This window comes from Oryx dammah, unplaced genomic scaffold, assembly GCF_014754425.2.
Source record: "Oryx dammah isolate SB20612 unplaced genomic scaffold, SCBI_Odam_1.1 HiC_scaffold_3, whole genome shotgun sequence".
In the NCBI taxonomy this organism is placed as follows: Eukaryota; Metazoa; Chordata; class Mammalia; order Artiodactyla; family Bovidae; genus Oryx; species Oryx dammah.
Window position 1 is genome coordinate 27,536,649 of NW_024070187.1, and position 12,248 is coordinate 27,548,896.

The window sequence follows — 12,248 nt, forward strand, 5'->3', positions numbered from 1 at the left end:
ACCTGTGTTTTGCAATGTAAGAGAACATGTGGAATATTTATAAAGAAGAGGGATTCTGATTGTTAGATGATTGTTCAGCAAATATTCACTCCTTCCTACTTCTCATTATGGGCACAGTATTATTCTAAGTGCAGTGATTTGACATTTGGCCATGAGCCATGCTTTGGTCAATTAAAATGGCAATGAAAATAAGACTGCAAAATCCAAGAATAGACCTTAAGATACAGCCAATGTTTCTATGAGGTTTCTTGGAACTCTGACCTCTATGACGAGAAAACTATAGCACAGATAACCCCTACCCTGCCGGCCTAGACATACGGGACAGGATAGTGCCAGGTAACCTATGCAGACAAAAGTTCAGTTCAGTTCAGTCACTCAGTCATGTCCGACTCTTTGTGACCCCATGAATCGCATCATGCCAGGCCTCTCTGTCCATCACCAACTCCCGGAGTTCACTCAAACTCATGTCCATCGAGTTGGTGATGCCATCCAGCCATCTCATCCTCTGTCATCCCCTTCTCCTCTTGCCCCTAATCTCTCCCAGCATCAGGGTCTTTTCCAGTGAGTCAACTCTTCTCATGAGGTGGCCAAAGTATTGGAGTTTCAGCTTCAGCATCAGTCCTTCCAATGAACACCTAGGATGGATCTCCTTTAGGATGGACTGGTTGGATCTCCTTGCAGTCCAAGATACTCGCAAGAGTCTTCTCCAACACCACAGTTCAAAAGCATCAATTCTTCAGCACTCAGCTTTCTTCACAGTCCAACTCTCACATCCATACATGACCACTGGAAAAACCATAGCCTTGACTAGATGGACTTTGTTGGCAAAGTAATATCTCTGCTTTTTAATATGCTATGTAGGTTGGTCATAACTTTCCTTCCAAGGAGTGAAAGTGAAGTGAATCGCTCAGTCCTGTCCGACTCTTTGTGACCCAGTGGACTGCAGCCTAACAGGCTCCTCCATCCATGGGATTCTCCAGGCAAGAATACTGGAGTGAGTTGCCATTTCCTTCTCCAGGGGATCTTCCCCATCCAGGGATCAAACCCAGGTCTCCTGCATTGGAGGCAGACGCTTTAACCTCTGAGCCACCAGGGAAGTTTCTCAAGGAAACTTCCAAGGAGTAAGTGTCTTTTAATTTCATGGCTGCAATCACCATCTGCAGTGATTTTGGAGCCCCAAAAAACAAAGTCTGACACTGTTTCCACTGTTTCCCCACCCATTTCCCATGAAGTGATGGGACCAGATGCCATGATCTTCGTTTTCTGAATGTTGAGCTTTAAGCCAACTTTTCATTCTCCTCTTTCACTTTCATCAAGAGGCTTTTAAGTTCCTCTTCACTTTCTGCCATAAGGGTGGTGTCATCCGCATATCTGAGTTATTGATATTTCTCCTGGCAATCTTGATTCCAGCTCATGCTTCTTCCAGCCCAGAATTTCTCATGATGTACTCTGCATATAAGTTAAATAAGCAGGGTGGCAGTATACAGCCTTGACATACTCCTTTTCCTATTTGGAACCAGTCTGTTGTTCCATGTCCAGTTCTAACTGTTGCTTCCTGACCTGCATATAGGTTTCTCAGGAGGCAGGTCAGGATGTCTGGTATTCCCATCTCTTTCAGAATTTTTCACAATTTATTGAGATCCACACAGTCAAAGGCCTTGACATAGTGAATAAAGGAGAAATAGATGTTTTTCTGGAACTCTCTTGCTTTTTCGATGATCCAGCGGATGTTGGCAGTTTGATCTCTGGTTCCTCTGCCTTTTCTAAACCAGCTTGAACATCTGGAAGTCACGGTTCACATATTGCTGAACCCTGGCTTGGAGAATTTTGAGCAATACTTTACAAGGGTGTGAGATGAGTGCAATTGTGCAATAGTTTGAGCATTCTTTGGCATTGCTTTTCTTTGGAATTGGAACGAAAACACCTTTTCCAGTCCTGTGGCCACTGCTGAGTTTTCCACATTTGCTGGCATATTGACTGCAGCACTTTCACAGCATCATCTTTCAGGATTTGAAATAGCTCAACTGGAATTCCATCATCTCCACTGGCTTTGTTCGTAGTGATGCTTCTAAGGCCCACTTGACTTCGCATTCCAGGATGTCTGGCTCTAGGTGAGTGATCACACCATTGTGATTATCTGGGTCATGAAGCTCTTTTTTGTATAGTTCTTCTGTGTATTCTTGCCACCTGTTCTTAATATCTTCTGCTTCTGTTAGGTCCTTACCATTTCTGTCCTTTATTGAGCCTATCTTTGCATGAAATGTTCCCTTGGTATCTCTAATTTTCTTAAAGAGATCTCTAGTCTTTTCCATTCTGTTGTTTTCCTCTATTTCTTTGCATGATCTCTGAGGAAGGCTTTCTTATCTCTCCTGCTATTCTTAGGAACTCTGTATTCAGATGCTTATATCTTTCCTTTTTTTCCTTTGCTTTTCACTTCTCTTCTTTTCACAGCTATTTGTAAGGCCTCCTCAGACAGCCATTTTGCTTTCTTGCATTTTTTTTCCATTGGGAGACTAAAGTTAAGCCATTCCAATTAATCATAAGAGTCAGTCTAGTGGACCTGTAAACCTTGAGCCAAAGAATAAATATTTACTACTCCCAGCTAAAATAAGAGGCTGTGTAAAAGAAAAAAAAATCTAGGGAAATATTGGAAATGAGTTTTTTTTTTCTTTTTGCCCAAAGTAAAAGGAATCTGCTGACTACTTTTCAGCTCACAAAATGAACTTTTCCTTTATCCTGTGTTCCCTTCCCTTTCAGAAATCTCATGTTATCATTTGCTTTTTTGTATTTGTTTACAGTCACAGATCTTCAAACTCTCCATCTCATAATTAAATACCTACAAAAATCTCCTTTAAAATTTAAAAAAAAACTATAAATATAGTGTAAAGAGCAGGAACATATACAAAAAAGTATTATTATCTTTTTAAGGCAACTATATATTACAAAAGATTTTCCAAAGAACTGCATCACCCTTGACATTTTGGGTAAAAAATACCTATAAATTTTACAAAGCCTAACTTTTAAAATGCTATTGTCAGGATAGAAAATGTGTCACTCAGTAGCAATGTCATTGATATTTATCAACCATGGCATGCATTTTTCTTGTTATCTCAATTTTCTGCATAATTCTCACAATAAACCTTCTGTCTTTATCTTAAATTACAGCTTGTCAGGGTGATGATGGACAATATTAAATTCAGAAGTAAAATTGATCAATCTCTTATATTTTTACTTTCCCATTTCTAAGTAATATTTGATGTGTTGCAAACACCTTAGTTAGAGTTGAAGATTCCTAAACTTTATCTAACCATCAAAGTGCCCATTTCCAGACTCCGTTTATCTAGAATCCTCTATAGCATTGAATATTTTTGACTTATGCTTCCCCTTTCAAATATCTTTACTGATTTCCATGACCTTTTATTATTTGAGTACTCTATATATCAACTCTATATAATTTCTTCTATTTAAAAGTATTCCTCGTGTCCTCATTCCTTGATTTAAGCTCATCATATGTTTTTTTATTTTTCTTCTGATATGTCTACCCTCTCATTCTTTATCATGACAATCCATTCATTAGCATAATTTTGATGCCTAAATTTTCTTTCCTTATTCTCAACTACAGTTATTGCTCATTTATGATTTCACAGAATAATATTTTGTGCATTGTTTTCTGCCTATGTTGAAATATTATATCATTTAAAACACTATATAAATTTATTCAGGGCAAATATGTATTCTTCATGTTCAAATCCCTTCTGAACCCATTGTATGTTTGGATATAAATGATTGGTAAACATGTTTGCATTCACCCTGCATAATGCATTTCTTTAAAAGCCTCAGTGGGGCCATTTAGGGCCTGGATTTCCTCTCAAGATCCCTTGAGATCATTGTTAGCTTAACTAAAGACAAACAATCTTTCTTGTAATTGTGTCTCTGATGAACCAAGAGAAATTTAAACATCAAGTGTACTCAATTAAAAAAGTAGAATATAGAAAATAAATCAGTCTAAATTTTTTATTTGCTTTGATCTTCAAAAGATAAATGTATGATCTTGAATATTTATTTATTGCAGATACATTTAAAGATGCACTCATATAATGTTATACTAAAGGTAAAATTTATCAAGTAACTTCCAGTCTGTTCTAAATGCAGAATTGTCAATATTTCGTTATCATAAATCTTTCTTAACTATTGAACAATTTCACAGCTTCTTCTCTATATAGATCACACAGGTCTATTCTCGACAATATATGTCCTTTACTCTGTAAAGGACAGTAAAGTACAGCACCAAGGATGTATTTTTTCCTAACCAAAAGCATCTTCCATAGCATTTGTTTGTCTTGGATTCATTCCCCAGAGGAAAATTCATATATTGAGGCAATACATCTTTTGGAGGTCTAATTTCATTTTTGCATGTTAAGGCACTTCAGGTGTGTCTGACTTTTGGCAACCCTACGGATTTTAGCCTTCCAGCCTCCTCTGTCTATGGGATTCTCCAGGCAAGAATATTTGAGTGGGTTGCCATGCCCTCCTCCAATAGATCTTCCTGATCTAGGGATCAAACCCACATCTCTTATACATCCTACATTGGCAGATTCTTTACCATTAGCACCACCTAGGAAGCCCAATTTCATTTTAAGGTAAATTATTTTTTAAAGAAATTTAAAAAATACTAGATAGTTGAAAATATTTTAAAAAGCATAGTTAATGAATTTAAAAGCAAGTCTACATGATAGGGAAACTATATCCTAGAACAGTGTGAAGCAACTTCACAAAATCTCTAAGTGGATAGAAATAAATTTCAGCTATTTTAAAAAATTTATTACCACAAGGTAAAAGCAAGGTAAATGTAGTACAGGGAATTAGATTTTTACTTTGATACATTCCCTTCTGTTACAGAAAAAGATTGTCATTTATTCAAAATGTTAACTTTAAGTTTTCTGTTAATTTAATTACTAAGAAGAATAAATTATTTTGTACATTTGCATTAATACTATTTAAGTACATAAATGTTCATGGCTCATTTGTGTCCAAGTCTTTGCAACCCATGGAAAGTAACCTGCCAGGGTCCTCTGTCCATGGGATTCTCCAGGCAAGAATACTGGTGTGGGTCGTTGTGCTTTCCTCCAGGGGTACTCCCAACCCAGGGATCAAACCTTCCTATCTTTACATCTACCTGCATTGGCAGGCGAGGTTCTTTGCCACTATCACTACCTGGTAGATTCTTTATCAGCCCAACAGATGTCTTATTATTGCCGGGCCAAATAATGACCCTTTGTTCACTTACAACATGCAGAAGTTTTCTCTCTAGGTCACTGTGGGAGTAGCCATTATTCTTATTCACACTGTTCCCTCTCTGGTCGGGTCAAAAGCAGCTGGCCCCACAAGCGCCTGGCATAGGCTGAGGGAGAGAGAGCAGGGGGAGAGGTTTCAGGGCTTAGGAGCTGGGGAGCACTCCTGCATCACAGAAAGTTTCCAGAGACTTGGTGAAGATAGGAAAGCTATCAAAAAGACCATTGTGCTTGATAAAGTCTTGTCAGTGCAGTGCTGGAGCACCGAGTGGCTGAGAGGAGATACCCCATGTCCAAGGTCAGGAATGGTGGTGGTGAGGAGACACACCATGTCCAAGGTAAAAGAAACCCCACTAAGATGATAGGCTCTGAGGGAGGGCATCAGATAGTAGAGGGACTGAAACCACAATCACAGAAGACTAACCAATCTACACATGGACCACAGCCTTGTGTAACTCAATGAAACTAAGCCATGAGTATAGGGCCACTCAGGATGGTCACAACATGGTGGAGAGTTCTGAAAAAATGTGGTCCACTGGAGAAGGGAATGGCAAACCACTTCAGTATTCTTGCCTTGAAAACCCCATGAACATTACGAAAAGGCAAAAAGATAGGACACAAAAAGATAAACTCCCCAGGCGGGTAGGTGCCTAATATGCTACTGGAGATCAGTGGAGAACTAACTCCAGAAAGACTGAAGGGATGGAGCCAAAGCAAAAACAACACCCAGTTGTGGATGTGACTGGTGATAGAAGCAAGGTCTGATGCTGTAAACAGCAATATTGTATAAGAACCTAGAATGTTAGGTCCATGAGTCAAGGCAAATTGAAGTGGTCAAACAAGAGATGGCAAGAGTGAACATTGATATTCTAGGAATCAGTGAACTAAAATGGACTGGAATGGGTGAATTTAACTCAGATGACCATTATATCTACTACTGTCAGCAGGAATCCCTTAGAAGAAATGGAGTAGCCATCATAGTCAACAAAAGAGTCTGAAATGCAGTACTTGGATGCAATCTCAAAAACGACAGAATGATCTCTGTTCATCTCCAAGGCAAACCATTCAATATCACAGTAATCCAAGTCTATGCCCCAACCAGTAATGCTGAAGAAGCTGAAGTTGAATAGCTCTATGAAGACATACAAGGCCTTTTAGAACTAACACCCAAAAAGAATGTCCTTTTCATTATAGGGGACTGGAATGCAAAAGTAGGAAGTCAAGAAACACCTGGAGTAACAGGCAAATTTGGGCTTGGGATGTGGAATGAAGCAGGGCAAAGACTAATAGTGTTTTGCCAAGAAAATGCACTGGTCACAGCAAACACCCTCTTCCAATAACACAAGAGAAGACTCTACACATGGACATCACCAGATGGTCAACACCAAAATCAGACTGATTATATTTTTTGCAGCAAAGATGAAGAGACTCTACACAGTCACCAAAAACAAGACCAGGAGCTGACTGTGGCTCAGATCATGAACTCCTTATTGCCATATTGCCAAATTCAGACTTAAATTGAAGAAAGTAGGGAAAACCGCTAGACCATTCAAGTATGACCTAAATCAAATCCCTTATGTTTATACAGTGGAAGTGAGAAATATACTTGATGGACTAGATCTGATAGACAGAGTGCCTGATGGACTATGGACAGAGGTTCATGACACTGTACAGGAGACAGGGGTCAAGACCATCCCCAAGAAAAAGAAATGTGAAAAAGCAAAATGGCTGTCTGAGAAGGCCTTACAAACAGGTGAGAAAAAAAGAGAAGCAAAAAGCAAAGGAGAGAAGGAAAGATATCCCCATTAGAATGCTGAGTTCCAAAGAATAGCAAGGAGAGATAAGAAAGCCTTCCTCAGTGATCAGTGCAAAAAAAATAAAATAAAATAAAATAAAATAAAAGATGGAAATAATAGAATGGGAAAGACTAGAGGTCTCTTCAAGAAAATTAGAGATACTAAGGGAACATTTCATGAAAAGATGGGCTCAATAAAAGACAGAAACGGTATGGACCTAACAGAAGCAGAAGATATTAAGAAGAGATGGCAAGAATACACAGAAGAACTGTACAAAAAAGATCTTCACGACCAAGATAATCATGATGGTGTAATCACTCACATAGAGCCAGACATCCTGGAATGTGAAGTCAAGTTAGTCTTAGGAAGCATCACTATGAACAAAGCTAGTGGAGGTGATGGAATTCCAGTGGAGGTCTTTCAAATCCTGAAAGATGATGCTGTGAAAGTACTGCACTCAATATGCCAGCAAATTTGGAAAACTCAGCAGTGGCCACAGGACTGGAAAAGGTCAGTTTTCATTCCAATCCCAAAGAAAGGCAATGCCAAAGAATGCTCAGACTACTGTACAACTGTACCTATCTCACACAGTAGTAAAGTAATGCTCAAAATCCTCCAAGCCAGACTTCAGCATTACATGAACTGTGAACTTCCAGATGTTCCAGCTGAGACACGTGTACTCCAATGTTCATCATAGCACTGTTTATAATAGCCAGGACATGGAAGCAATCCAGATGTCCATCAGCAGATGAATGGATAAGAAAGCTGTGGTATATATACACAATGGAGTATTACTCAGCCATCAAAGAGTATACATTTGAATCAGTTCTAATGAGGTGGATGAAACTGGAGCCGATTATACAGAGTGAAGTAAGCCAGAAAGTAAAACACCAATACCGTATACTAACACATATATATGGAATTTAGAAAGATGGTAATGATGACCCTGTATGCGAGACAACAAAAGAGACACAGATGTGTAGAACAGACTTTTGGACTCTGTGGGAGAGGGAGAGGGCAAGATGATTTGGGAGAATGGCATTGAAACATGTATAATATCATATAAGAAATGAATCACCAGTCTAGGTTGGATGCAGGATACAGGATGCTTGGGTTGGTGCACTGGGATAACCCAGAGGGATGGTATGGTGAGGGTGGTGGGAGGGGGGTTCAGGAGTGGGAACTTATATACACCCGTGGCAGATTCATGTTGATGTATGGCAAAACCAATATAGTATTGTAAAGTAAAAAAATTAAAATAAAAAAATTAATAAAACACAAAGCAAAAAAAAAAAAATCAAAATTAAAGTAAAAAGAAAAAAGAAAACACAGAGGAACCAGAAATCAAATTGCCAGCAACTGCTGGATCATCAAAAAAGCAAGAGAGTTCCAGAAAAACATCTATTTCTGCTTTATTGACTAGCCAAAGCTTTTGACTGTATTCAGTTCAGTTCAGTTCAGTCACACAGTCATGTCCAATCTTTGCTACCCTATAAACCACAGCATGCCAGGCCTCCCTGTTCATCACTAACTGTTGGAGTTTACCCAAACTCATGTCCATTGAGTCAGTGATGCCATCCAAATATCTCATCCTCTGTCACCCCCTTCTCTTCCTGCCCTCAATCTTTCCTAGCATCAGGGTCTTTTCCAATGAGTCAGTTCTTTGCATCAGATGGCCAAATTATTGGAGTTTCAGCTTCAACATCAGTCCTTCCAATGCATATTCAGGGCTGATTTCCTTTAGGATGGACTGCTTGGATCTCTTTGCTGTCCAAGGGACTCTCAAGATTCTTCTCCAACAGCACAGTTCAAAAGAATCAATTCTTCGGCACTCAGCTTTCTTTATAGTCCAACTCTGACATCCATACTTGACTACTGGAAAAACCATAGCCTTGACATCTGGTTCCATCGGTCCCATCACTTCATGGGAAATAGATGGGGAAACAGTGGAAACTGTGTCAGATTTTATTTTGGGGGGCTCCAAAATCACTGCAGATGGTGAATGCAGCCATGAAATTAAAAGATACTTACTCCTTGGAAGAAAAGTTATGACCAGCCTAGATAGCATATTCAAAAGCAGAGATGTTAGTTTGCCAACAAAGGTCCTTCTAGTCAAGGCTATGGTTTTTCCAGTGGTCATGTATGGATGTGAGAGTTGGACTGTGAAGAAAGCTGAGCACTGAAGAATTGATGCTTTTGAACTGTGGTGTTGGAGAAGACTCTTGAGCATCCCTTGCACTGCAAGGAATTCTGACCAGTCCATTCTAAAGGAGATCAGTCCTGGGTGTTCTTTGGAAGGAATGATGCTAAAGCTGAAACTCCAATCCTTTGGCCACCTCATATGAAGAGCTGACTCATTGGAAAAGACTCTGATGCTAGGAAGGATTGGGGGCAGGAGGAAAAGGGGATGACAGAGGATGAGATGGCTGGAGGACATAACCAACTCGATGGACGTGAGTCTGAGTGAACTCCGGGAGTTGGTGATGGACAGGGAGGCCTGGCGTCCTGCGATTCATGGGGTCCCAAAGAGTCGGACACGACTGAGTGACTGAACTGAACTGAACTGAACTGATACCTCTCTTTTCTTCTTCTTTAATGTTAAGCCACATTATTGGTCTTTTACTTGTTTGTTTTGAATAGTGGAAGATGAGAATGAATGATTATAGATGTACAATAATTGTAAAATTATAATAGATACTTCAATAACACTACATTGCCTTTCTATAAAATGATTTTTTATTAACCAAAGTATAACAACCTATATTTTAGAATCAGTTCAGTTAAATTCAGTCACTCAGTCATGTCTGATTCTTTGTGACCCCATGCACTGCTGCACGCCAGGCCTCCCTGTCCATCACCAACTTCCAGAGTTTACCCAAACCCGTGTCCATTGAGTCAGTGATACCATCCAACCATCTCTCCCTCTGCGATCTCCATCTCCTACTGCTTTCAATCTTTCCCAGCAGCAGGGTCTTTTCCAGTGAGTCACCTCTTTACATCAGGTGGCCAAAGTATTGGAGTTTTAGCTTCAATATCAGTCCTTCCAATAAACACTCAGGACTGATCTCCTTTAGGATGGACTGGTTGGATGTCCTTGCAGTCCAAGGGACTCTCAAGAGTCTTCTCCAACAAAACAATTCAAAAGCATCAGTTCTCCAGCACTCAGCGTTCATTATAGTCCAACTCTAACATCCATACGTGACTACTGGAAAAACCATAGCCTTGACTAGACAGACCTTTGTTGGCAAAGTAATGTCTCTGCTTTTTAATATGGTCATATGGTCTAGATTGGTCATAATTTTCCTTCCAAGGAGTAAGCGTCCTTTAATTTCATGGCTGCAGTCACCATCTGCAGTGATTTTGGAGCTCAAGAACATAAAGTCAGTGATTGTTTCCACGGTTTCCCCATGTATTTGCCAGGAAGTGATGGGACCAGATGCAATGATCTTCGTTTTCTGAATGTTGAGCTTTAGGCCAACTTTTTCACTCTCTTCTTTTACTTTCATCAAGAGGCTCTTTAGTTCTTCTTCACTTTCTGCCATAAGAGTGGTGTCATCTGCATATCTGAGGTTTTTGATATTTCTCCCAGCAATCTTGATTCCAGCTTGTGCTTCATCCAGCCCAGCATTTCGCATGATATATTCTGCATATAAGTTAAGTAAGCAATAGTAGTTGTCAAATTTATTTTTAAAAATACACTTTTATTGTGTTTTAACCATGAATTAAAATGTATCACATCAAAGATTGAGGGAACATGGACTAATTGAGCTCCAAAATGCATTTGCAAAACACCATTCATTTTGATAATATAAAACATTTTAAAGCATGGTCAATTTGATATTTTGATAACTTATATTTTCTGTTTAATTTTTATGGACTAATATTAAGTAATTATTCCTGCATTTGGTTAATTTCCTTTTTCTTTGTGATGGCTCCTAGTAATATCTAAATACAGAATAATGTGCCTATGTGATCAAAAAGGTTAAAACCCCAACCGAGACTTCATTTTGGGCTCTCTGCTTCTCAGAAGTTTTGTGTACATAAGACTTTTTTTCCTTATAGAGGGAGGATAGCTAGAGCTTTAGTCTGACCTTTCCAAAGTTTGGATTCTTGGCTATTGTGGCAGGCTTTGCTTTGGTTCATTTCCTTACTTTAGTGGATAAAATAAACTGTGAATTTGTCAGCATTGTCATGTTGGATCTTGTGATCATTTTAAACACAATGAAGTCTTTTTAAATACAACCATTACTACAAAAGCTTACTGTATTTTTAGCCTGATAAATTGGAAAACAGTTTGAAGGACCTCTTGATATTGAGGAAAGAATCTAATTCTGCATGTAAACTTGGTCTATATCCCTGCTGATTCCTGAACTACAGATGAATGGGACAGACAGCAAAGAATATACCTTAGGAGATAAAGAACTGAACTGAGTTGAGTTGCTGCATGAGGACTTAGCAGTTTGAATCCAACCAAGTTAAATACATGCCATAAACAATAAGAGCTACAAAAATTGGTGTCACAGGAAAATAACAGAACTTTTTATATGGAGTCTTCACAGTGTAATATCCCAATGAACAGGGCACAATACAACATAACAATGTATTTTATTCTACAGCAAAGAATCATAAAAATGTGACCTATTTTTCAAAAGAAACAAGCCAACACAGCCCTAATTCCAGATGACCCAAATGTTGGAATTAGCAAACAAGGGCTTTGAAGCAACTATTACAGCAATGTTCATGAAGAAAAAAAGCACTTGCAATGAATGAGACAATGAAAAGTATTAATAAGAGATGATTTCCTTAGAAACTAAAAACTATGTTAAAATCTAATTGAATTAACAGAAGTGAAAAACAAAATATTTGAAATAATTTGAACAAGTTTTTTTTTTTTTTTATCCTTGAGACTAGTTTATCATCTGTCAAAGAGAATCGCTATAAAATCTATTAAATACAATCTATTAAATACAATCTACAACAATCTTGTAAACGTCTAATGGCTTCTATAAAAAAGAACATTTTAGTTTACTTTTTACTTATAGATATAACTGTAAGCATACAATAAATACTGGGAAATAATTAGAATTATATTAATGTTTACCTTAAAGTATATCAATTTATTAGCCTGAAAATTCACATCTTATCTAAAAGCATAATTTAG